The 24,854-nt window shown below is 36.1% G+C and overlaps 1 non-coding gene across 1 annotated transcript; it reads left to right on the top strand.

Annotated features, from left to right (window-relative positions):
* The first annotated feature begins 14,244 nt into the window (after nt 1-14,244).
* On the top strand, nt 14,245-14,351 carry LOC128665342 (U6 spliceosomal RNA). Its single transcript, XR_008403100.1, has one exon. It is a non-coding gene; the product is annotated as a U6 spliceosomal RNA (small nuclear RNA).
* Nucleotides 14,352-24,854: the final 10,503 nt, after the last annotated feature.

Below are 24,854 nucleotides of genomic sequence, written 5' to 3'. Positions count from 1 at the left end.
TTGCCAGTTTACATTAAAGGGACATGAAACTTACCTTTTTTCTTTCATGATTTAGAAAGCATGCAATTTTAAACAACTTAGCAATTTTACTTATTTGTTTCATTCTCTTGATATCCTTTGTTTAAAATCATATCTAAATAGGCTAAGTAGCTGCTGATTGGTGGCTGCACAGAGATGCCTTGTGTGATTGGCTCACTAATGTGCATTGCTATTTCTTCAACAAAAGATATCTGAAGAATGAAGCAATTTAAATAATAGAAGTGAATTGAAATGTTTTTTTTTAACAGTGCCAAACGTTTAATTCCATGATTAAATGTCCCTCAATTTCAGAATGGTGTCACCTTGTATCAAGAACCCTCATTCTAAAGAAATCACATTATTTGAAAATGAATAAGCCAGACTTCTTCTTAAATATGGAATTTGATATCCTCCCCAAATACCTCCTCCTGCACTTTTTGTTATGTGTCTGAACACTATCGTATAGTACTGCAAGGCTATACAGGTTTTTCCATAAATCTCCTTCATCTCCTGTGGAAGGAACCTAGGCCTAGATTACGAGTCTTGCGTTAGCCTTAAAAAGCAGCGTTGAGGGGTCCCAACGCTGTTTTTTAACGCCCGCTGGTATTACGAGTCAGACAGGAGAGGGTCTACCGCTCACTTTTTTTCCGCGATTTTAGCTTACCGCAAATCCCCTTACGTCAATTGCGTATCCTATCTTTTTAATGGGATTTGCCTAATGCCGGTATTACGATCGCCTGAAAAAGTGAGCGGTAGACCCTCTCCTGGCAAGACTCCTACCGCATATAAAAGTCAGTAGTTAAGCGTTTTATGGGCTAATGCTGTAACATAAAACTCTTAACTAAAGTGCTAAAAAGTACACTAACAACCATAAACTACCTATTAACCCCTAAACGGAGCCCCCCCCCCACATCAGAAACACTTAACTAAAATGTTTAACCCCTAATCTGCCGACCGGACATCGCCGCCACTTTAATAAATGTATTAACCCCTAAACCGCCGCACTCCCGCCTCGCAAACACTAGTTAAATTTTATTAACCCCTAATCTGCCGTCCCTAACATCACCGACCCCTACCTACATTTATTAACCCCTAATCTGCCGACCCCAACGTCGCCGCAACTATATTAAATTTATTAACCCCTAAATCAAAATCTAACCCTAACCCCCCTCCTAACTTAAAAATAATTTAAATAAAACAAAATTAAATTACTACAATTAAATAAATTAATCCTATTTAAAAACTAAATACCTATAAAATAAACCCTAAGCTAGCTACAATATAACAAATAGTTACATTGTAGCTATCTTAGGATTTATATTTATTTTACAGGCAACTTTGTATTTATTTTAACTAGGTACAATAGTTATTAAATAGATATGAACTATTAAATAACTTCCTAGTTAAAATAAAAACAAATTTACCTGTAAAATAAACCCTAACCTAAGTTACAATTACACCTAACACTACACTATAATTAAACTAATTGCCTAAACTATCGACAATTAATTACAATTAAATTAAATAAACTAAATTCTGAAAAAAAACAACACTAAATTACAGAAAATAAAAAAAGAATTACAAGAATTTTAAACTAATTACACCTAATCTAATCCCCATAATAAAATAAAAAAGCCCCCAAAATAATAAAATTCCCTACCCTATATAATTACAAATAGCACTTAAAAGGGCCTTTTGCGAGGCATTGCCCCAAAGTAATCAGCTCTTTCACCTGTAAAAAAAAATACAATACCCCACCAACATTAAAACCCACCACCCACACACCCAACCCTACTCTAAAACCCACCCAATCCCCCCTTAAAAAAAACTAACTCTACCCCCTTGAAGATCACCCTACCTTAAGCCGTCTTCACCCAGCCGGGCACAAGTGGACGTCCAGAGGGTCCGAAGTCTTCATCCTATCCGGCCAGAAGAGGACCTCCAGACCGGCAGAAGGCTTCATCCAGGCGGCATCTTCTATCTTCATCCTTCCGGAGTGGGTCCATCTTTCAAGACATCCGATGCGGAGCATCCTCTTCATCCGACGGCCGACGACTGAATGACTGGTCCTTTAAGTGACGTCATCCAAGATGGCGTCCCTTGAATTCCGATTGGCTGATAGAATCCTATCAGCCAATCGGAATTAAGGTAGGAAAAATCCTATTGGCTGATGCAATCAGCCAATAGGATTGAAGTTCAATCAGATTGGCTGATCCAATCAGCCAATAGAATGTGAGGTCAATCCTATTGGCTGATTGTTATCTAATCAGCCAATAGAATACAAGCTCAATCCTATTGGCTGATTGGATCAGCCAATAGGATTGAACTTCAATCCTATTGGCTGATTGCATCAGCCAATAGGATTTTTTCTACCTTAATTCCGATTGGCTGATATAATTCTATCAGTCAATCGGAATTGAAGGGACGCCATCTTGGATGACGTCACTTAAAGGTACCGTCATTTAGTGTTAGTCGTTGGAAGAAGAGGATGCTCTGCGTCGGATGTCTTGAAGATGGACCTGCTCTGCTCCAGATGGATGAAGATAGAAGATGCCGCCTGGATGAAGACTTCTGCCCATCTGAAGGACTTCTTCTGCCCGGATATGATGAAGACTTCGGACCGTCTGGAGGAGCGCTTCTGCCCGGTTGGGTGAAGACGTCTCAAGGTAGGGTGATCTTCAAGGGGGTAGTGTTAGGTTTTATTAAGGGGGGATTGGGTGGGTTTTAGAGTAGGGTTGGGTATGTGGGTGGTGGGTTGTAATGTTGGGGGGTATTGTCTTTTTTTTTACAGGTAATAGAGCTGATTACTTTGGGGCAATGCCCCACAAAAAGCCTTTTTAAAGGGTATTTGTAATTTAGTATAGGGTAGGGATTTTTTATTATTTTGGGGGGCTTTTTTATTTTATTAGGGGATTAGATTAGGTGTAATTAGTTTTAAAAAATTGTAATTATTTTATTTTTTTCTGTAATTTAGTCTTCTTTTATTTTCGTAATTTAGTTTATTTAATTTAATTGTAATTAATTGTAGTTAATTTAGGTAATTTATTTAATGATAGTGTAGTGTTAGGTGTAATTGTAACTTAGGTTAGGATTTATTTTACAGGTATATTTGTATTTATTTTAACTAGCAAGTTATTAAATAGTTAATAACTATTTAATAGCTATTGTACCTAGTTAAAATAAATACAAAGTTGCCTGTAAAATAAAAATAAACCCTAAGCTAGCTACAATGTAATTATTAGTTATGTTGTATCTATCTTAGGGTTTATTTTATTGGTAAGTATTTAGTTTTAAATAGGAATAATTTATTTAATAATAATAATTTTATTTAGATTTATTTTAATTATATTTAAATTAGGGGGGTTAGGGTTAGACTTAGGTTTAGGGGTTAATAACTTTATTATTGTGGCGGCGACGTTGGGGGCGGCAGATTAGGGGTTAATAATTTTAGGTAGGTTGCGACGACATTGGGGAAGGCAGAATAGTGGTTAATAACAATAATTTAGGTGTCAGCGATGTTGGGGGCAACAGATTAGGGGTTCATAAGTATAATGTAGTTGTCGGCGGTGTCCGGAGCGGCAGATTAGGGGTTAATAATATAATGTAGGTTGCAGCGATGTTGGGGGCGGCAGATTAGGGGTTAATAAGTGTAAGATTAGGGGTGTTTAGACTCGGGGTTCATGTTAGGGTGTTAGGTGTAGACATAAAAAGTCTTTCCCCATAGGAATCAATGGGGCTGCGTTAGGAACTGAACGCTGCTTTTTTGCAGGTGTTAGACTTTTTTTCAGCCAAATTATCCCCATTGATTCCTATGGGGAAATCGTGCACGAGCACGTTTTTCCAGCTTACTGCTACCGTAAGCAGCGCTGGTATTGAGGTGAGATGTGGAGCTAAATTCTGCTCTACGCTCACTTTTTTGCGGCTAACGCCGGGTTTGTAAAGACCCATTTTACCAGCGTTGTCTGTGGTGAGCTGTGAAGGAAAACTTTGCGTTAGCACCGCACACCATTACCGACAAAAACTTGTAATCTAGCAGATGGTTTCTTCATCTCTCTAGTATAGTCTATTATATAAATTACGTCTACTTTCTTCTATGAGAAATAATTTCCTGCACTGCTCTACTTAATAGAAAGTTTTACAAAATCAGACAGTGATTAACAAAAAATATTCTTATAGTAATTACAATAAAAAAAAATCCATTGAACAAATATAGCCATTAATACCAATCATGCCCACATTTAAATGCCATTAATATCAATCAACACATTTCACTTTGGTCTTAAAATATAGAAGCTAATTATATGCATGTTAATTATTATTAACATGAGTACACTATCTAAAAAGACTAGTCCAAACACTTCTAATGTTTTATATTGAGCAGCTAAATAGCTTTGATATTTATTTAGATTACAATTTTCTATACCAATAACAAGTACCTAACAGATGCTTCTGAGGTCTTTTTTTCTTTGCCAGTAACACACATAATGGTGTTTTGACCCTCACTTTACTATCAGAAGTATGTACAGAGCAGAATTGTTACCTCATTGCCTACAAGTAACACACCCAAAGAGTTGATTTAAGACCCCATGAACGCCAGTAACACACAGGACAGTGTTTTTTCTTTGCCCTCCTTTGCTGCCAGTAACAAAAAATCATGCATGTGCAGTGTCACTTTTTTTCTGGGCCATGTTTGAAGTTTAGCTGTCACACAGGGGACTTACAAAAAATTGGGCATTAAAGGGACATTAAACCAAATTTAAGTAAATTAGAAAGTTGTTTAAAATGGTATTTTCTATCTGAATCATGAAAGAAAACATTTGGGTTTAATGTCCCTTTAAGTGTCCAGTATTTTTGCAGGACTTTTGCTGGACAGCTTTCTAAAATACTGGCCTTTCCCTTTGAATACTGGACACCCGGCAATCCTACTGATAATATCACCTAAGCTTTATATTGGTTGCCAGAACTGGAAAGATTGTGATCGAGGCCTATGGGTTTAGCCCCTTTGTGAGCCAAAAATCAAATCCTATAACTTAAATTGTCATAATGCTGCAAATTACCTAAACCATTTATTCAATTTGCAAGATTTGAGAGTTACAGATTTTATATTCCCTTTAAAGCATAAACCCATCTTGCATCAAGTATTGCAAATCCACTCTAGTAGTGAAGGAGTTTAACCTGTTTACTGAGTTAACCTGACATTTCACTCATCTCCTTCATCTAATCCCATCTATAAATACTGAAATAACATATAGGATTTGTAATTATTATTTCATATATGTTTTTCTAAACTTTATTCACACATGTGCCAACTATACATGAAAAGGATAGCATGACAGAGAAACTGTACAAAGCAGCAAGAACTGCCATTAAAGGCTTATCCGGTGTATCTCTTGTTATATCAACACCATCATTTAATCACTGCCCTAACATTAGCCCACACAGAAATAGCAGACTACAAAGGAGATATCTTAACATTCAAAGTATACACAAGAGAAAAATAAACTGGAAAAAAGCAAAAAGAGTTGTTTTTATATTATATACGAAAAGTGATTAATAAAGTTTAAGACAGACAGACAGAAAGAGCGAGAGACAAAGAAAGAAAGAAATTAAGATAGAAAGAAAAGAAACACATTAAGAAAGAAAAGAAAGATGTAGACATTATTACATTATATATTGTTTTAAAATTAACACATTTTATGGCCCCAATATTCAAATCTGTCGATATATTCCAAAAAAGGGGGCTGAACTGCAAAGTGCCAAGGAGTGGCTATGTGTCTACCATAGGATATAATGGGGAATTGTACAATGCGATACTAACACCTAGATTACAAGTTTTGCGCTATAGAGGGTGCGAAACGAACGCAACAAAAGTTGCGTTATTTCACCCTCCATAGCGCTGCCATTATGAGTTTTGAAAAAGCCGGCTTGTGCGTGCAATATGGTTGCGTTGAGCTTCATACCGCACAAAATACAATCGCTGCTTTGACGTGCTTGTGCACGCTTTCCCCATAGACATCAATGGGGAGAGAGTGTTAGAAAAAAAACTAACACCTGCTATCGCGGAATGAAAAGCTCTGTAACGCAGACCCATTGATGTCTATGGGGAAAAAACAGTTATGTTTAAACCTAACATAAACCCCACATCTAAACACCCCTAATCTGCTGACCCCAACATCGCCGACACCTACATAGTGTTATTAACCCTTAATCTGCCGCTCCCGATATGCCGCCATCAAAATAAATCTATTAATCCCTAATCTGCTCCCGATATCGCCGCCAAAATAAATCTATTTACCCCTAATCTGCTCCCGATATATCCGCCACTATACTAAAGTTATTAACCCCTATTCCCCTGATATCGCCCACACTATAATAAAGATATTAACCCCTATTCCGCCGCTCCCCGACATCGAAACCTCTGGCCTCCCACATCCCCACACTGAGGATTCAAATGCAAGGTACCCCTTTTATACTGGGGGTACCATTATATTCCTATTGGCTGAAAGATTTTAAATCAGCCAATAGGAATGAGAGCCCTTTTCAGGGTTAGAGTTAGTTTTTTTATTTTGGGGGGTTAGTTGGGTGGTGGGTTTTACAGTTGGGGGGGTCTTTGTATTTTTTTATAGGTAAAAGAGCTGATTTCTTTAGGGCAATGCCCTACAAAAGGCCCTTTTAAGGGCTATTGGTAGTTTATTGTAGGCTAGGGTTTTTTATTTTGGGGGGAATTTTTTATTTTGATAGGGCTATTAGATTAGGTGTAATTGTTATTTTTTTGTAATTTAATATTTTTGTATTTTTTGTAATTTAGTATTTTTGTATTTTTTGTAATTTAGTATTTTTAATTTTTTTTAACCGTAGATTTAATTTTTATAGTAGGGTTAGGTTTTTTTAATGTGTAATTGTAGTTATTTTAATTTTAGTATAATATTAATGTTAGTTTAATTTATAGTTTAAACTTTTTTTTAATTTCACAGGTAAGTTTTTATTTATTTTAAGATAGGGATCTTGTAATTTTAATTTAAAGTTAGGGGCTTGCTAGGTTTAGGGGTTAATAGTTTAATTTAGTTTTTGGCGATGTGGGGGGCTGGTGGTTTAGGGGTTAATAGGTTTATTTAGTGGTAGTGATGTGGGAGGCAAGAGGTTTAGGGTTTAATAACTTTATTTAGTGGCAACGATGTCAGGGAGCGGCGGAATAGGGGTTAATATATTTATTATAGTGTAGACAATGTTGGGGTGCGGGAAAATAGGGGTTAATAACTTTAGTATAGTGACGACGATGTCGGGGAGCGGCTGAATAGGGGTTAATACATTTTATTAGTGGCGGTGATGTCGGGAGTGGCAGATTAGGGGTTAATAAGTTTAATATAGTATTTGCGATGCGGGGGGCCTCGGTTTAGGGGTTACTAGGTAGTTTATGGGTTAGTGTACTTTGTAACACTTTAGTTATAAGTTTTGTATAAAAGTTTTGTTGCGTAAAACTCATAACTACTGGTCTCAGATGGCGGTACGGATTGTGTCGTTATAGGGTGTAACGCAAGCTTTTTAGCCTTACCGCACAACTCGTAATGGCAGCGCTATGGGAATCCCTTTAGAGTGCGGGACTGACGTTGCATTACAGGCTAAAAGGCTTGCGGTACAGCTATACAGATAAGACTGTAATGGCTGCGTTGATGTTTTAACGCTGAAATGACCATTTTTTCAGCGATAAAACACAAACGCAAAACTTGTAATCGAGGTGTTTGTTAAGTATTGTATTGATTTTAAATAGCTGTTTTTGCTTCTTTTTTAAAAATACAGCAGCCTCAGCTTTATTTGTGTTACATAACTGCATAATCTTTAACTTTGCAACGTTAAAAAATGCCTTTACGTAAAAATGTAAAGTTGTGGCTACTGACTTTGATAACATAATTATATTTAGAAAAATAAATATTAATGTTTAAAATAGAAAAAGCACACGGAAAAATAAACCTTTTTAAGATCTAAACAAAACTTTAAATAATATGCATTATACAAGAAATTGCATATAATTTAAACATTCTATATACATATAATGCTACTCTAAACTATTAACCACTTACACACCCTCACCCCAGTGTATCCTAACACCGCTACACTATTAACCCCCAATCTACCATAACCTATTAATCTAGTCACCTCCTAACCTTTTAAACCCTAAACTGCCATAAACCCCCATCGTAATAAACTCCCTATTCTATTAACCCCTAAACGGCCACAACCCTCTATCGCAAACTACCACATCACTACTTAACTCCCTAACAGCCAAAACCCCCAAGACCCCTAAACCTAACACCCTCTAAGTTATAAAACAAATACTAGCATCTTAATAAATAAAAAACACATTAGCAATAAAAAAACAGTAATGCCTATCCTAAATATTAAAAAAAGCCCACTCCAAAAAAACGTTACTCCTAAACCAATAATTTGCAAACTTTTCAACAGTGAGCTGTTCAATAAGAAAAACAAATGTCACTGTATGCATGCTATTCCAAATTAATTGGTTGTTTATAAATGTCACATGATTTTGACACAGAAAGTGTATGTAATAAGATTGCTGTCAAAAAGGCAAGTGTGTGTGATTCCGTACCATTGTACATAAATTGTGACATAGAAATGCAAATCTACATTTTCAAATACATTTTTTATTTTTTCGTGGAATACAAATCTTTAATTACAAATACATTTTTTTAATATATATATATTTTTTTTTTTTTAAATTACACTTTTGTTTTTTGGAAATATAAAAAAAAAAATTCTTTCGGAAATACAATTCTTTTTATTTTTTAATTACATTTTTACCGTGTCAAAACACTGTACCAAATTGAAACTTAAAGGGATACTGAACCCAAATTTTATTTGAAAAATCAAGAATGTAAGCTTATGAGCCAGCCCATCTTTGGTTCAGAACCTGGGTAGCGCTTGCTGATTGGTGGTTAAATGTAGCCACCAATCAGCAAGCGCTATCCAGAGTGCTGAACCAAAAATGGTCCGGCTCCTATGCTTACATTCTTGCTTTTTCAAATAAAGATACCAAGAGAACAAAGAAAATTTGATAATAGGAGTAAATTAGAAAGTTGCTTAAAATTGCATGCACTAGAGAGACATGCCCTAGAGGTTCCGGTGGAGGAGGAGTCAGACAGGTGCTGCTGAGCTCACACCTCCAGTCCTGCAATTCCTGGCGGTGGATACCTTCGTGCCTTACCCCAGATTCTGGGGCTGCTGTAGAGGACAGTCAGTAAAAACGCCTCTGGAACCCTATTTGGTGGACTACCAACCCACTGAAACATATCTTGAGCCTACTTTGCATGTTTCAACTAACCTACATGTTGCAGATGCACTCCTGAAATATTGTCAAGATGTATACTCTTGCAAGGGCTATGAACACGACAAATCTGCAGAGTTTTGGAATAAGATCATAAGCCCCTCGGTAACAGATGATTGTATTAGTAATCACAATACCCCTATATCAGCACAAGAGGTAGCTGAGGCAATCTCTAGACTTCCCATTAATAAGGCAGCAGGTCCGGACGGACTACCTAGTGAATTTTATAAAATACTTTCTTCAGAAATCTCCCCTTATTTAACAAATTTATATAATGATTATTATATTAACGGTAAATCAGTAACAACTTCATTCTCATCTTCCTATACGACCTTAATATTAAAGGGAGGAAAGGATCCGCGGCTCAAAGAATCTTATAGGCCAATAGCTTTACTCAATTCAGACTACAAGATTCTAACTTCTATTTTAGCATCCAGGCTACAGATAATCCTACCAAAAGTAATCCACACGGACCAAGCTGGCTTCTTAAATAGACAAAATTCCTCAGCTAAAATTAGAGAGGTATTAGTCACGCTGGAATATTTTGAAAAAAACCTGCGGACAAGAGAGGGGAGAGAGGAAATACCTGGTGTACCGGATATGGCTATTCTTTCCATTGACGCAGAAAAAGCGTTTGACTCTGTCACCTTCAAACATCTTAATACATCTTTGCTGAAATTCGGCATTAAGGGTAAATTCCCTGAATTTGTAGAGAATCTCTATAAATGCTCAGCCACAAGTTTGATAGTCAATGGAGCTGTATCACCACCAATAACCTTGGAAAGAGGAACTCGCCAGGGTTGCCCTCTCTCCCCACTCTTGTTTGATGTGGCTATTGAGCCCTTGGCAATTATGATAAGACAAAGCTTGGAGGGAATAAAGATCTCAAATCATGAGATGAAAATTGGTCTATATGCAGACAATGTTCTGCTGTACTTATCAAATACTAAAATTAACATCCCAAAGCTCATGCAGATAATTGATCATTTTGGTACCTTTGCAGGATACAAAATAAACGCCAAATCAGAAATCTACTGGATTCGTAGGAATAGTGACTCATGTATAGATAATCCATTCAAAAGAGTAATAGACTCATTTAAATATTTAGGGATAAATATCCCGACGAACTCTGACAATTTATATGAACTTAATATACCTCCAATTATCAAACAAATCAAGGAAAAACTCAGAACTTGGCAAAGCTTACCACTTTCAATTTCGGGACGAGTAGCACTGTTTAAAATGGTCCTCCTCCCGAAACTGTTATATATACTTCAGAATGTCCCAGTTATTCTTTTTGAAAAGGATGTATGGCTGATCAACAGTTTAATTAGTCAATTTCTTTGGCAGGGGAAAAAAGCACGAATATCTCTTAACAAGCTTTCTCTTTCATGCGAGCTGGGAGGTCTGGCACTCCCAGATATTAGGGCATACAACCTTAGCTTCTTGGCACGTATAGCGACTGGCTGGATTCTGTCTAAAGACTACATTTCTTTCATGTAATTAGCAAGAGTCCATGAGCTAGTGACGTATGGGATATACATTCCTACCAGGAGGGGCAAAGTTTCCCAAACCTCAAAATGCCTATAAATACACCCCTCACCACACCCACAATTCAGTTTTACAAACTTTGCCTCCGATGGAGGTGGTGAAGTAAGTTTGTGCTTCATTGGACATTAAATTACTTTCTTGGAAAGTTTTGTTCCTTTTGGCCATCTCTTCTGCCAGAAGAGTTTCTGAATTATCTGCTCTTTCTTGTGAGTCTCCTTTTCTGATTTTTCATCAGGATAAGGCGGTGTTGCGAACTTCTTTTGAATTTTTACCTAAAGTTGTGAATTCCAACAACATTAGTAGAGAAATTGTGGTTCCTTCATTATGTCCTAATCCTAAGAATTCTAAGGAGAAATCGTAGCATTCTTTGGATGTTGTTAGAGCTTTGAAATATTATGTTGAAGCTACTAAATCTTTCCGAAAGACTTCTAGTCTATTTGTTATCTTTTCCGGTTCTAGAAAAGGCCAGAAAGCTTCTGCCATTTCTTTGGCATCTTGGTTGAAATCTTTAATTCATCTTGCCTATGTTGAGTCGGGTAAAACTCCGCCTCAGAAAATTACAGCTCATTCTACTAGGTCAGTTTCTACTTCCTGGGCGTTTAGGAATGAAGCTTCGGTTGATCAGATTTGCAAAGCAGCAACTTGGTCCTCTTTGCATACTTTTACTAAATTCTACCATTTTGATGTATTTTCTTCTTCTGAAGCAGTTTTTGGTAGAAAAGTACTTCAGGCAGCGGTTTCAGTTTGAATCTTCTGCTTATGTTTTTCATTAAACTTTATTTTGGGTGTGGATTATTTTCAGCAGGAATTGGCTGTCTTTATTTTGTCCCTCCCTCTCTAGTGACTCTTGTGTGGAAAGATCCACATCTTGGGTAGTCATTATCCCATACGTCACTAGCTCATGGACTCTTGCTAATTACATGAAAGAAAACATAATTTATGTAAGAACTTACCTGATAAATTCATTTCTTTCATATTAGCAAGAGTCCATGAGGCCCGCCCTTTTTTTGTGGTGGTTATGATTTTGTATAAAGCACAATTATTCCAATTCCTTATTTTATATGCTTTCGCACTTTTTTATCACCCCACTTCTTGGCTATTCGTTAAACTGAATTGTGGGTGTGGTGAGGGGTGTATTTATAGGCATTTTGAGGTTTGGGAAACTTTGCCCCTCCTGGTAGGAATGTATATCCCATACGTCACTAGCTCATGGACTCTTGCTAATATGAAAGAAATGAATTTATCAGGTAAGTTCTTACATAAATTATGTTTTTAAATAATCATCTTGAAACTAATATTTGTGACCCCTACCTCCCCTTAGCACTACTACATTCCCCTCCTAAAGAGGTACCTCCAGAAATTAAAAAGCTTAAAACCATCTCCAATCCTATCAAGGCATGGTGGAAAATATCAAAGCTCCTCTCTATTAACCCTAAGGTTACGAACTACCTTCCCCTGATAGGGAACCCAAAATTCCAACCCGGACTACATTCTGAGGTTTTTAACAGATGGTATAACTCCGGATTAAATAAAATGATCTTATTGATAGATAATGACAGAAAATCTATTAAAACATTTGAAAAACTAAAAGGGGAATTTAACTTACCGAATAAAGATTTCTTTGCCGATTTGCAGATAAGGCATTTTCTTTCTGAAATTACTAGAGAGGAAGGTTGGTGTTGGAAGCTAGGTAAACTTGAAAATTGGATCACACTTATGAATGCTGACCGGATGTCTATTTCTGTGTGCTATCATCTCCTGGGTGTCAATAGGGGTAACTTAAATCTGGCAAGACTTGACTCAACATGGGCCTCACTGTCAGAGCAGAACAGGGTGAACTCAAAAACTCTGCAATATTCCATAAATAAAGTGGCAAAGATAACTCTCTCTGCCACATGGCGGGAAGCACACATTAAAGTGCTTCACAGAGCATATTTTACTCCAGAAAAGGGCCGCAGGGTACACAACTCAGGCTTTGACAAATGTCCTAAATGCTCACTCCCAGCAGCTGACATTGAACACATGTTTTGGTTCTGTCCAAAAGTGAGAAACACTTGGCCTAAGTTAGAATACTGGCTGAATAGGGTACTGAAAATTCCCCCCAGTAACCCTTACCCTATTTCAGATCTTATTATGTACTGACAATTTAAATAAGCGTCATCCTAATGACAAACTTATCTCCATCTCTATCTTAGCTACCAGATATTTGATTTGTAAAAAATGGAAAATGCGCTCTGTACCTAGTGTGTCTGAAATTAAGAATTGTTTGAAAAAACAATGTTTATTAGAACAGAAGGATACAGACATAGATAATGAAGAAGACATAAGGAATTTTTTTAATAAATGGGCAGTATATATTAAGTCACTCTCTGAAAATGAAAGAGAATATATGATTTTTCCTTTTCAAAATTCGGAACTGATTCTGTTAGGTATCTGGTAGATGGGGTGGTGGGGGACATGAGAGAGAGAGAGAGTTTCTTCTACCTGTTGTGTTTTTTTTTTTATTTTTTATTTCCTCTCCCTTTTTGTTTGATTGTTTATGTGTTTTGTTTTGTTGGTCTTCCTACCAAAAAAAAAAAGAAAAAACCCAACATAAGGTGATTTAAGGTATTAGTGTTTGTTTTTCGGACTTTAAGAAAAGTAATCTCTTCTTGGAGAAGACTAAGGGCTAGATGCCATCAAATATAATCTGCTTTTTTTTTTTCTTGTTTATTGGGCTGAAATTGTGTGAACCTTCAGATGATGATAACTCTTTTTTGTTGTTCTTCTTTTTTTTTATGTGAGCCAAGTCCGTATTATTGTATACCATTACTTTTTGTTGGTTAATAAAGAATAAATTAAAAAAAAAAATTGCATGCACTATCTGAATCATGAAAGAAAAAATTTGGGTTCAGTATCCCTTTAAATTCTTTACTACTTCAATAGATATTTCTACCTTTTGATATCTGTTGTAGCACTTGGTTTCAGGTACAGAGATTTAATTTTTAATTTTTTTTGTAAGATGAATTTTAGAACAAATAAAATATATTTTGTTGAATATTTAAATGATTATTAAATGATAAATAAAGTATATAATTCAGAGTTTTGTTGTTACTTACCAAGAAAATCTGGCCATTATCTTGTGGCCACAAGATCACTAACCCTTTTATGACAGTCATAATTTCACAGGCGAGATCTTGCTGTCCATGAGAACCAACTGCTACAATGTCAATCTCAAATAAGAGTTTTGTTTAGGTTTAGGATGAGGATTTATGTTAAGGGCTAGGTTAAGGGATTGTGGGAAGGGACTGAGTTTAGGATTAGGGTTAGTGATTGGGTTAAGGTTTGGAATAAGGGTGCTCGCTTCGGCAGCACATATACTAAAATTGGAACGATATAGAGAAGATTACCATGGCCCCTGCGCAAGGATGACACGCAAATATGTGAATTGTTCCATATTTTTTAATGATATTGGTTCTTTACACTCATCAGTCTATAACATTTCCTGATATTGAGAATTATTGAAGTTTTTATTCCCTTTTCTACAAGGAGATGTTAAGATCTTTTGAACAGTCTTACCTAGAAACAATGTCTATCTCAGGATATCTGGTCCCATATGATACGTCCTGATAATTAGTATAAACTTGTCTATAAGTACAGATGTTACATTGCATTTGATGCTAATGCTTGAACCTGGTAGTTTGGTTTTGTCTGCTATTTGGTCCTTTTATATGTATCTTACTATTATTTAGTTATGCACTTACTTTGAAAGTTCCTTATACTCTCCCATTAGAAAATTTGAGGTTCCAATTATACTTGAGAGATTAGGCAAGATCTGCTCTAATTCAGATATAAAAATAGCTACGTGTATTGTTTACCTTGGCTGACCACTTTTGCATTGTGAGACATCAATACTATTGTTAATGGTATATGTATTCTGTATTATTTCTATTGTAACTTGCCTGCTATGTTTTGCTTCTACTACCTCAATAAAAACAACAGGATTAGGGTTGATGGTAGGGCTATTAATCATGGTTAGATGCTGGTGGTAGGACTATTAATCATGGTTAGAGGCTGGTGGTAGGACTATTAATCATGGTTAGATGCTGGTGGTAGGACTATTAATCATGGTTAGAGGCTGGTGGTAGGACTATTATTCATGGTTAGAGGCTAGTGGTAGGACTATTAATCATGGTTAGATGCTGGTGGTAGGACTATTAATCATGGTTAGAGGCTGGTGGTAGGACTATTATTCATGGTTAGAGGCTAGTGGTAGGACTATTAATCATGGTTAGAGGCTGGTGGTAGAGCTATTAATCATTGTTAGAGGCTGATGGTAGGGCTATTAATTATGGTTAGATGCTGGAGGTAGGGGTATTAATCATGGTTAGAAGCTGGTGGTAGGGCTATTAATAATGATTAGGGACTGGGATTAGGGTTCAGGATTAGGGTTAGGGATTGGGTTAAAGGGACACTGTACTAAAAAATTTTCTTTTGTGATTCAGATTGAGCATGAAATTTTAAGCAACTTTATAATTTACTCATATTATCAATTTTTCTTCGTTCTCTTGCTATCTTTATTTGAAAAAGAAGACATCTAAGCTTTTTTTGGGTTCAGTACTCTGGACAGCAGTTTTTTGATTGGTGGATGAATTTATCCACCAATCAGCAAGGACAACCCAGGTTGTTCACAAAAAATGGGCCGGCATCTAAACTTACATTCTTGCATTTCAAATAAAGATACCAAGAGAATGAAGAAAATTTGATACTAGGAGTAAATTAGAAAGTTGCTTAAAATGTCATGCTCAATCTGAATCACAAAAGAAAAAATTTGAGTACAGTGTCCCTTTAAGGTTAGGAATAAGGGCTAGAGTTAGGAATCACGGTTAGAGACTGATGGTAGGGCTATTAATCTATTAATCATTGTTAGGTACTGGGATTAGGGTTCAGGGTTATAGCTAGGGATTGTGTTTAGGGTTAGAGATTGGTATTGTGATTAGGAATATGTTTAATTATTTGGGTTTAGAATTAGAAATCGTGGTAGAGATTTGGTCTAGAATTAGATATTGTGGACGTAGTTGGAATCAGGTTTAGAGATTAAGATTTAAAAAATCAAGTTTATGATTAGAATTAAAAATCAGTTTTAGGGTTATGAATCAGGTTTATATATTAGGGTTAGGAGACATGGTTATAGATTGGGGTTAGAGTTAGGAGTCACTGATAGGGAATGGATAGGAATAGGGGGTTTGGGATTAGGTTTTAGTTTTAGGATATGGGTTTGAAATACGTAAAAGCTGTTTAAAGGGACAGTCTAGTCAAAATTAAAGTTTCATGATTCAAATAGGGCATGCAAGTTTAAACAACATTCCAATTTACTTCTATAATCAAATTTGCTTTGTTCTCTTTATATTCTTTGTTGAAAGCTAAGCCTATGTAGGCTCATATGCTGTTTTATTTTTTTTTTTTTTTTTTTTTTTTTTTTTTAAAGCTTTATTGATACTAGTTCTCCAAGTTACAAAAATAAAAATACATTCTTCATTATTCATGTTTACAAAATAAATTTCTTATAGTACCATCTATAGTTATGAACTAACTAATACAGAGTTGACTCTTATAGCTAGAGTTCACATAATTCTCCTGACAACAAACACCAATAATCTTATCATCTAATATCTTAAACATAACCTTCTTCTTATATTGCAACAGAAGGAAGAGAGAAAAAAAATAAAAAATTCCAAATATATTAATTACAGAATATCATGATACTGGGGGGGGGAGAGCGGAGGGGGAAGGAGAAAGAAAGAAAAAAAAAAAAAAAAAAATTAATTTTATAAAGACCCCCCTCTCCATTTCTTCCCTCTCTCTCTCTCTTACTCCTCTACCATCCACCCCAACTCTGCGGAAATACTCCTGCTATGATATTAATCATTACATATTCTGTGTTCCTAAACGCAGCTGTCAATTGAATTTGTATATTCAGAGGTAATGATAGGATTAACTTTTTCCATTTCTTGAAGAAGAATTCTTCTAGCGGACTAGATGATTCTCGTGAGTCATATTGTTCTAGCATACACTGTTTAACTACTCCATTTTTACATGCCATCAGTTTAGGGGCCTTTGTCCCTTTCCAATCCTTCAAAATTAGATTTCTAGTTATAAAAATTATAGTATTAATTAAGTCATTCTCTTTAGCTCTGTCTGAATATTTTACTAGAAAAAAAACATGAAAAATTTGTATCTCAAATTCTATATCGAGCTTCTTCTTGATCCAATAATTAATTTGTCTCCATAATTGATTTACTTTAGGGCAGCTCCAAAAATAATGAGTGATATCCGCTTCCTCTGCACTACACTTCGGGCACATTACAGTAGTCCCGTACCATCTGGATAAATTTCTATTAGTTATATAGACTTTCCTAATTAACTTCAGGTGTGATTCTCGCCAATTAGTTGGAACCCAAAATTTATAGTTTAACTTCAAAGATTGCTCAATATCTTTTAGGGTTAAATTTGGGAACTCTCTATGCCATTTATCTTTTATCACCCGTAAATGCCCTTCATTATTAAAGGAATTAATTATATTGTACATTATTGAGATTGATGTCTTGCCATTTTCATATAGCTTAATGACATTCTCTAACACCCCCCAGGACCAATTGGGATTATGTTTGATTTGTAGACTATTAATGAAGTGGCGTACTTGTAAAAAAGCAAAGAAATCTTTCTTCGGCAGATCGTAAATTTTAGCTAGATTTGTGAATGAGTTAACTAACAGGTCTTCCGTCAATAGTTGTCTAACAAATATTAAGCCTTTCCTTTTCCATCTATGGAATACTGATTGTGACAAACCCGGCTGAAATTCCGGGTTGCCACCAATGCTGAGCACATTTGTACAGAATGGATTAACCTGTACTCTGGAACATACCTTTTGCCACGCCTTTATAGTATTAATGATACTTGTCATTTTTGCAATTTTCTTGGGTATTCTATTTATAGGGCAGTGTAACAGTGTTTCCAACCCAAATGGTTCAACCATATAATTTTCTATATTGCCAATTGTTCCATATTCTTGGGACGTTATCCAGTCCATTGCATATTTTGATGTAGTAACTAAATTGTATATCTCCAAATTCGGAAAATCTAGCCCTGCCGCTAGTTTGTTAAGTTGTAATTTATCTAGTCCGATCCTTGCCCTTTTCCCAGCCCATATAAATTGTGTGCAATATGTGTTAAAATCTCTAATATCCTTTTTGTGTAATAATATAGGGATATTCTGGCACAAATATAGAATTTTAGGAAATATAACAGATTTAATTAGCATTATTCTAGCTGTTATAGAGATAGGAAGATTGAACCATATTGATAATTTTCCTTGGCATTCCCTAAATACCCTAGGGTAGTTTAATTCATAACACTCTATCATATTATTAGAAAGCATAATACCTAAATACTTAATATGCTTTTTTTCTTTAAAAGGTAATGGTCCTTTCAACTTCGGAGGCTTCTTTAACCATAACAATTCTGATTTCCCATAGTTAATCGTGTATCCTGATATCTCACTAAATAACTGTGTTTCTTCTAATAATAATGGTAAAGTTTTTTCAATATTGCTTAGGTACACTAGTAAATCATCAGCGTAGAGTGAAAGCACCATTTTTTGATCGCCAATAATAATTCCTGACAGGCATTCTCTTAAACGAATTGCAAAAGGTTCGATCGATAAATTAAATAACAGGGGGGATAGGGGGCAACCCTGACGCGTCCCTCTCTGTAACCTAAACTTTTCAGAAGTTAAACCATTGACTACTACTGCTGACATCGGATTGTTATATAAGATTTTTATAACATTTATAATATTGTCTTTGAATCCGAATTTCTCTAAGGTTGTAAATAGGTGATCCCAGCTAATGTAGTCAAATGCTTTCCCAGCGTCAACAGCTAAAATTGCTGCGTCCAACATCCCATCTCCTATGTCGTTTTTTATTTTATTTTGTATATGTTCTATTATCAACATTGTTTTCCGAATGTTTTTAACAGGGTTTCTCCCAGGCATAAAACCCGTTTGGTTATCATGAATGATATCTGATATATAGGGTTTTAATCGGTTAGCAATTATGGCGGTTAATAGCTTATAGTCTACGTTCAATAATGAGATTGGACGGTAAGATGCTGGATTTTCTGGGTCTTTATCTTTTTTGAGGATGAGTGAGATGTTGGACGCAGCAAAGCTGGAAGAGCATTGCTTCTGATTTAGAAAATAGCCATTATATACATTATAGAGGACCGGGGTTATTTCTTCCACTAATATTTGATAAAATTCCGCCGGTAGTCTGTCAGGCCCTGGTGCTTTATTATTTTTAAGCTTCCTTATCCCTTGTTCTATTTCAATCAATGAGATTGGTGAATTAATACTTTCCATTATGTCCTGTGACAGTTTAGGTAATTTTACCTTCTCCCAGAATTTTTCTTTAGTCTCTATATTGGGTATCCTTGCTGTATATATATCCTTAAAAAATTCTATGAAGATCTTCTGTATCTCTTCATTTGAGGTAGCTCTCTCTGACCCTCGTTTAATAACCCCTATATTATTTTTTGTTCTACTTTTGGTTATAGAGGCTAAATATTTGGCTGACCTTCCCCTGAAACCGCCGTATAGTGCTTTTATACGCATTTCTTCCTGAATCGTGTTTTGCTTTATAAGTAAGTCTCTCTGGGTCTTTAAATTTATGTATTTCTCCCAAAACATTCTCTTTGGGTGGGCTATATATGCATTAAAACTATTCCTTACTGCATTGGAAAGCTGTTCCTCCTGTTGTTTCTTTTTCCTCTTAATTTCGCAAAGGTATGCCTTTACCTCCCCCCTTAGTACTGCTTTACCACATTCCCAAAATATTTCGGGTTTGTTTTCATATGCCCTATTATGTAATGCATACTCTTGCCATCTGCTCTTCAGCCAATTCTGAAAACTAGCATTTTTTGCTAAATATTTGGGAAAAAATACGTCATTGCTAGCTTGTTTTTGGAAAGTTTTTAACTCTAGATCTAATAAAATTACAGCATGATCTGATAACTTAATGTCGCCTATTTCTGCCCTTACTTTCTTACCCGTCATTATATCAGTTATTAGGAACATATCAATCCTTGAAAACGTCTGATGTGATTGGGAGATACATGTAAAGGTTCTATTGTCTGGATTTTGAAGTCTCCAGATGTCTTTTGTTCCAGTTTTATGGCAAAATGTGTGTAGGATTCGTGATTCTCTATCTCTTCTAGCCCTACATTTACTCCTTAACCTATCTAAATTAGGCGAGAAAACCAAATTGAAATCTCCCCCTATAATCAAATTTTGGTCTCTATAAGCCATTAGTTTCCCTGCTAATGTATCCCAAAATTGCCCGTCTACTTTATTCGGTCCATATACATTACACAAAATAAACAATTTTCTATCAATTTCGATATGGATAATCAGGAATCTGCCTAGTGGATCTATTATTTTCTTAGTTATTTTATATGTTAGTAGTTTATTTATTAATAATACCACCCCATTTTTCCTTTTATCATAGTCAGACGATATTACCTCGCCTACCCATTTTATTTTTAATTTAGCAGCTTCTTTCTCCGGCAGGTGTGTCTCTTGTAACATCACTATTTGTGGTTTGCATATTCCTAGTAATTTAATAATTGATTTCCGTTTTAATGGGGATGATATTCCGCCCACGTTCCATGAGGCTATTTTTAAATTCTCATTCATTTATTCTAAGTTGATACTCCTTATTATACAGCCACTTTACCTGGCAAGCCATCACAAAAAAAAACAACGAGAGATAAAGACATGGAGAGAGGGCAAGAGAGAAAAAAAAAAAAAAAAAAAAAAAAAACACCCCCCCCTCCCTTCCCCCCCCCCCCAAAACACTTCAGAAGCATTACATTTTGTATAATCGCTAGGGTAAAACCCCCTATATATAATAAAACAAAACCTCAGCAACCGCTGTTCAAATGACATTTGTCTAGGGAAATAACCATTTGTGTCTTTCATTACCCTCTTTGTACAATAACTCCATTTAAGGGTAAGCTGTACCCATCCAGTTCCCTTTATATGTAGTCTGTATTTCCTTGATCTATTCCTCCTTAAACCTATTTTTACCTTGTGTATAAATCGCATCCCATAAGAAAACGTTCCTGTCATATACTTAACTAACCTCTTCTTTTAAAGTAGGGAGTGTAGTGTAGATTCTGCATTATGACATCTACCTATGTTATTGGTTAATCCCTTTCTCTCTGCAGAATATTCTCGCTTCCTGAGGTGTTTCAAGGGTCTTAGGCCCTTCTTCTGTTAAAATAATTAACTTGGCTGGATACACTAGTCTAACGTTGTAATTTGCTTTGATCAGCTGTGAACAAAAGGGTGACATTAATTTTCTCTTGGCCGAGGTCTCTGCCGAGAAATCTTGGAATAACATTATCTTGTTTTGTTCTATCATAACTGGAAATGTTTTCCTATAATGCCTCATCATATTGACTTTATCTGTAAATTTTAAAAACTTAACAATTATCGGTCTCGGTTGTAACCCACCCTCCGGGTTCCTATGGCTTATCCCCATTCTATGTATTCTTTCAATTTGTAGCGGTTGGGACTCTGAGTACATATTCAAAGCTTTAGGCAGTGTGTTAGTAATGAAGTAAACCAGATCTTTAAAATCAGCATTCTCAGGGACCCCTATGATTCTAATGTTATTGCGTCGTGCCCTATCCTCCAAATCTTCTACCTTTTTCTGCATCGTATCTGCATGAATCTGTAATCTTGTATTAGTCTGCTCTATCTGGATCAATCTATCTTCTAAGTCAGACACCCTATTTTCTACCTCTTCTATTCTTGTAGTGAACTGTTTAACTTCAGTCGATAAAGAGTTAATATCGTATTTGATCTCCACTTTTAGGGCATCTAACTGCAACGTGAACACTCTGGAAATTTGTGCTACTATCTCAGCTGTATTGTTTATAGGTAGCTGGGTCTCAGTATCAGTTTGCAATATCTCGGCACCTAACTCTGAATTTTTGGGGTTATTCTTTTTATCTCTCTGCCTCGGCGGCATAGCTGGGGAGCTCCCTTTAGAAGCCGCTATATATTTATCCATCAGAGTATTTATCAATTCTTAAGGGAGCACGTGTAAACAAGTATTGTGAAAGAAAAAAAAAAAAAAAAAAAGGGGGTGAAGTGCAAAAGTGCAAAAAAAAAAAAAAAAAAAAATAAATAAAAATATGGCTCTGGTTTGGTAGAGCTTACACTTGAAAAAAGTGAGTGAAAGGAAAAAAAAGGAAAAAAAAATCTCTAAAACTTATTTATCTCCTGTATGTGTACCTTTAGTGGACTTTTAATGAATTAGGTGTTATTTAAATGAAATTCCAGTGATTACGGCCTACCTCCGAGACTTAGCACAGAATAAGGAGTGCTATATTCTTGTTTTAACCCAGATATTGTATATACTCTAACTGTGGTTTAGGATACCGAGTTTACAAAATGTTTCTAGACTGTGTCACTTAAGCTACCAAGCCTGTGTGTATATATGTATATATTTGCACAATCTGAAATATTATAGATACTCTACCAAAAAAAAAAAAAAAATCTCTCTATACTTTAAATTTTAACAAAATTGAGTGTTTCCCTACTAGGGCTCTTTAAGTTTTTAACCTAGGTAATCTATGACCAAAGAACAAAAGGAAGAAAAGGATAGAGCACCGTGTTCAGGATTTAGTTTACATCTAGCATGGCTCAGAGACAGATACCAAGAATAATAGGTAGGGAAATACATAAATATCTAACTCTCATATATGTTATTAACTACTGTCAACTATATATAAGCCCTTGTATATTTAAACTACTTCTAAGCCTCAAATTTATTGTATTCAACAATGGATCTCTGCTTCTTAGTCGGTATCCACAATCTTATAAACAGTAAAAATTATGTATATAAATCACAACTGCAATGATGACCTGATGGCAACCGGATGTGAAGAGAAAAACCACTGTAAAAAAAAAAAAAAAAAAAAAATCCCATAAAAAAAAAAAAAAAAAAAAAAAAAAAAAAAAAAAAAAAAAAAATACAGAGCAAAGGAACAGAACGTCCAAAATCAAAAATAAAAACAAGTCCCTCTCTTCTTCTTCCCTGCTCAAATTAGTCCCCTTTGAAAAAAAGAAAGTTAGATCCTCCTGAAGAAAAAAAAAAAAAAAAAAAAAAAAAAAAAGGAAAGAAAGTTAGACCCTTCTGAAAAAGAGAGAGTTAATCCCCTCTGAAAAAAAAGAAGAGAAAAAAATGTCTTTCCAGCCCTCTAGGCTCTATCAAGGCCTATGATTCCTCCTAGTCCTGCTTCTTCCTATTGTAACAGTCAAAGATAGCACCGGCATTCCATAGAGGCCATCAACTTATAATCTTCCTCTTGATATCGGCATGGAGGGTATGAAAAATTTTATGACACTTATGACTCTCTGCTTTCTTAGCTCCTACCCGCAGGTTATGGGAGCTCTGCTTGTACTCCTACCCGTAAGGGTTATGGGAGTATGTCATGGCATATTTAATACCACTAGCTTGGTGTTTATAACGATGTCGCTTTCTAGCTCCACAGTCAAAAAACAGATAAGCACCTTTTCCAGCTGCACAGATAAAGAACAATTTCCTCAGGCTGCACTTTCCTCAACCTTTATTCCTCTTTGTCCCTGTCTTGCTCGCTTCCCTTGTGAGAGCTTTGCTCAAGGGTGCTGTATAGCGACTCTTCTCTCCCCCCCCTCCACTCTGCCACTTTGCTTTTACTCAGCTTTAGTAATTTTACATAGTACCTTAGTGTCCGCAGAATATCCGCATGTATCCGCTGCCCAGAGGAACTCCGTTAACTATCCCCTCACCTTGTGAGGCCAGGCACACCTCTCAGCAACACCACGATATCCTCTAGAGGGGGGAGGGTGGGAGTTTGATATGATTTTTACCGGGCCCACCGTGCAGCTTCAGGATCCGGTCCCTGCCGAGACTTGCAGAATACTGTTTCCTCGCTCCCGGCCGGTTGCTGTCTCTACAGCCTGCACACTGTGGGTAAGGCTCTTCCGTCCGCTTACTTGGTTAGATTAGGTACTCCGTTTCTTATGTGAGAGTGAGCAATGAAGTTGCTTCAGTTATAGAAGCCTCGCTTGTGTCTGACTTCCAGGCGCTGACTGTTCCTGCAGTCTATCTACTATCCGGGTCGCCTATGTGTAGCGGCCAAGGATCACTGCACCTGAGGAGCTGGTGTACAGGCTCGGGGGAGAAGCGCCAAGCTGCAAGCGTCCTGCTTGCTCCGCCTCTTCCGGAAGTCATTCTCATATGCTGATTTCTAAGCCCTTGAAGGCCGCTCTTACCTCAGGGCATTTTGACAATTTTTTACAGCTAGACAGCGCTAGTACATGTGAGCTCTATAGATAATATTGTGCTCATTCCCGTGGAGTTACCACTGATTGGCTAAAATGCAAGTCTGTCAAAAGAATTGAAATAAGGGAGCAGCTTGCAGAGGCTTAGATACAAGGTAATCACAGAGGTAAAAAGTATATTAATATAACTGTGTTGGCTATCCAAAACTGAAGAATGCGCAATAAAGGGATTATCTATCTTTTAAAACAATAAAAATTCTGGAGTAGACTGTCCCTTTAAATTTAATATGAAACTGTCAGGAAGTGCATGATTATGTATATATGAGTTTCGTGGCTCTCTATGTAGGGACGGCTCACACGGAAAAAAGCTTGTTTATTCATTACAGCAGCATCTTTGTTTCAAATAACAAAGGACTGTAATACATTTTGAAACATTCTCCTTCAGAATAGTATCATATCCCTGCATGAATATTTTTTACATGATTAAGACCTACAACTAACACAGGTACCTATTCAAAAGTTCTTCTTTCATGATTCAGATTCCAGTTTACTTCTATTAACAACACAAAAAAG

Source organism: Bombina bombina, chromosome 6, assembly GCF_027579735.1.
Source record: "Bombina bombina isolate aBomBom1 chromosome 6, aBomBom1.pri, whole genome shotgun sequence".
Classification (NCBI taxonomy): Eukaryota; Metazoa; Chordata; class Amphibia; order Anura; family Bombinatoridae; genus Bombina; species Bombina bombina.
The sequence above is the reverse complement of the archived record's forward strand: the minus strand, read 5'-3'. Positions and strand labels throughout refer to the sequence as shown.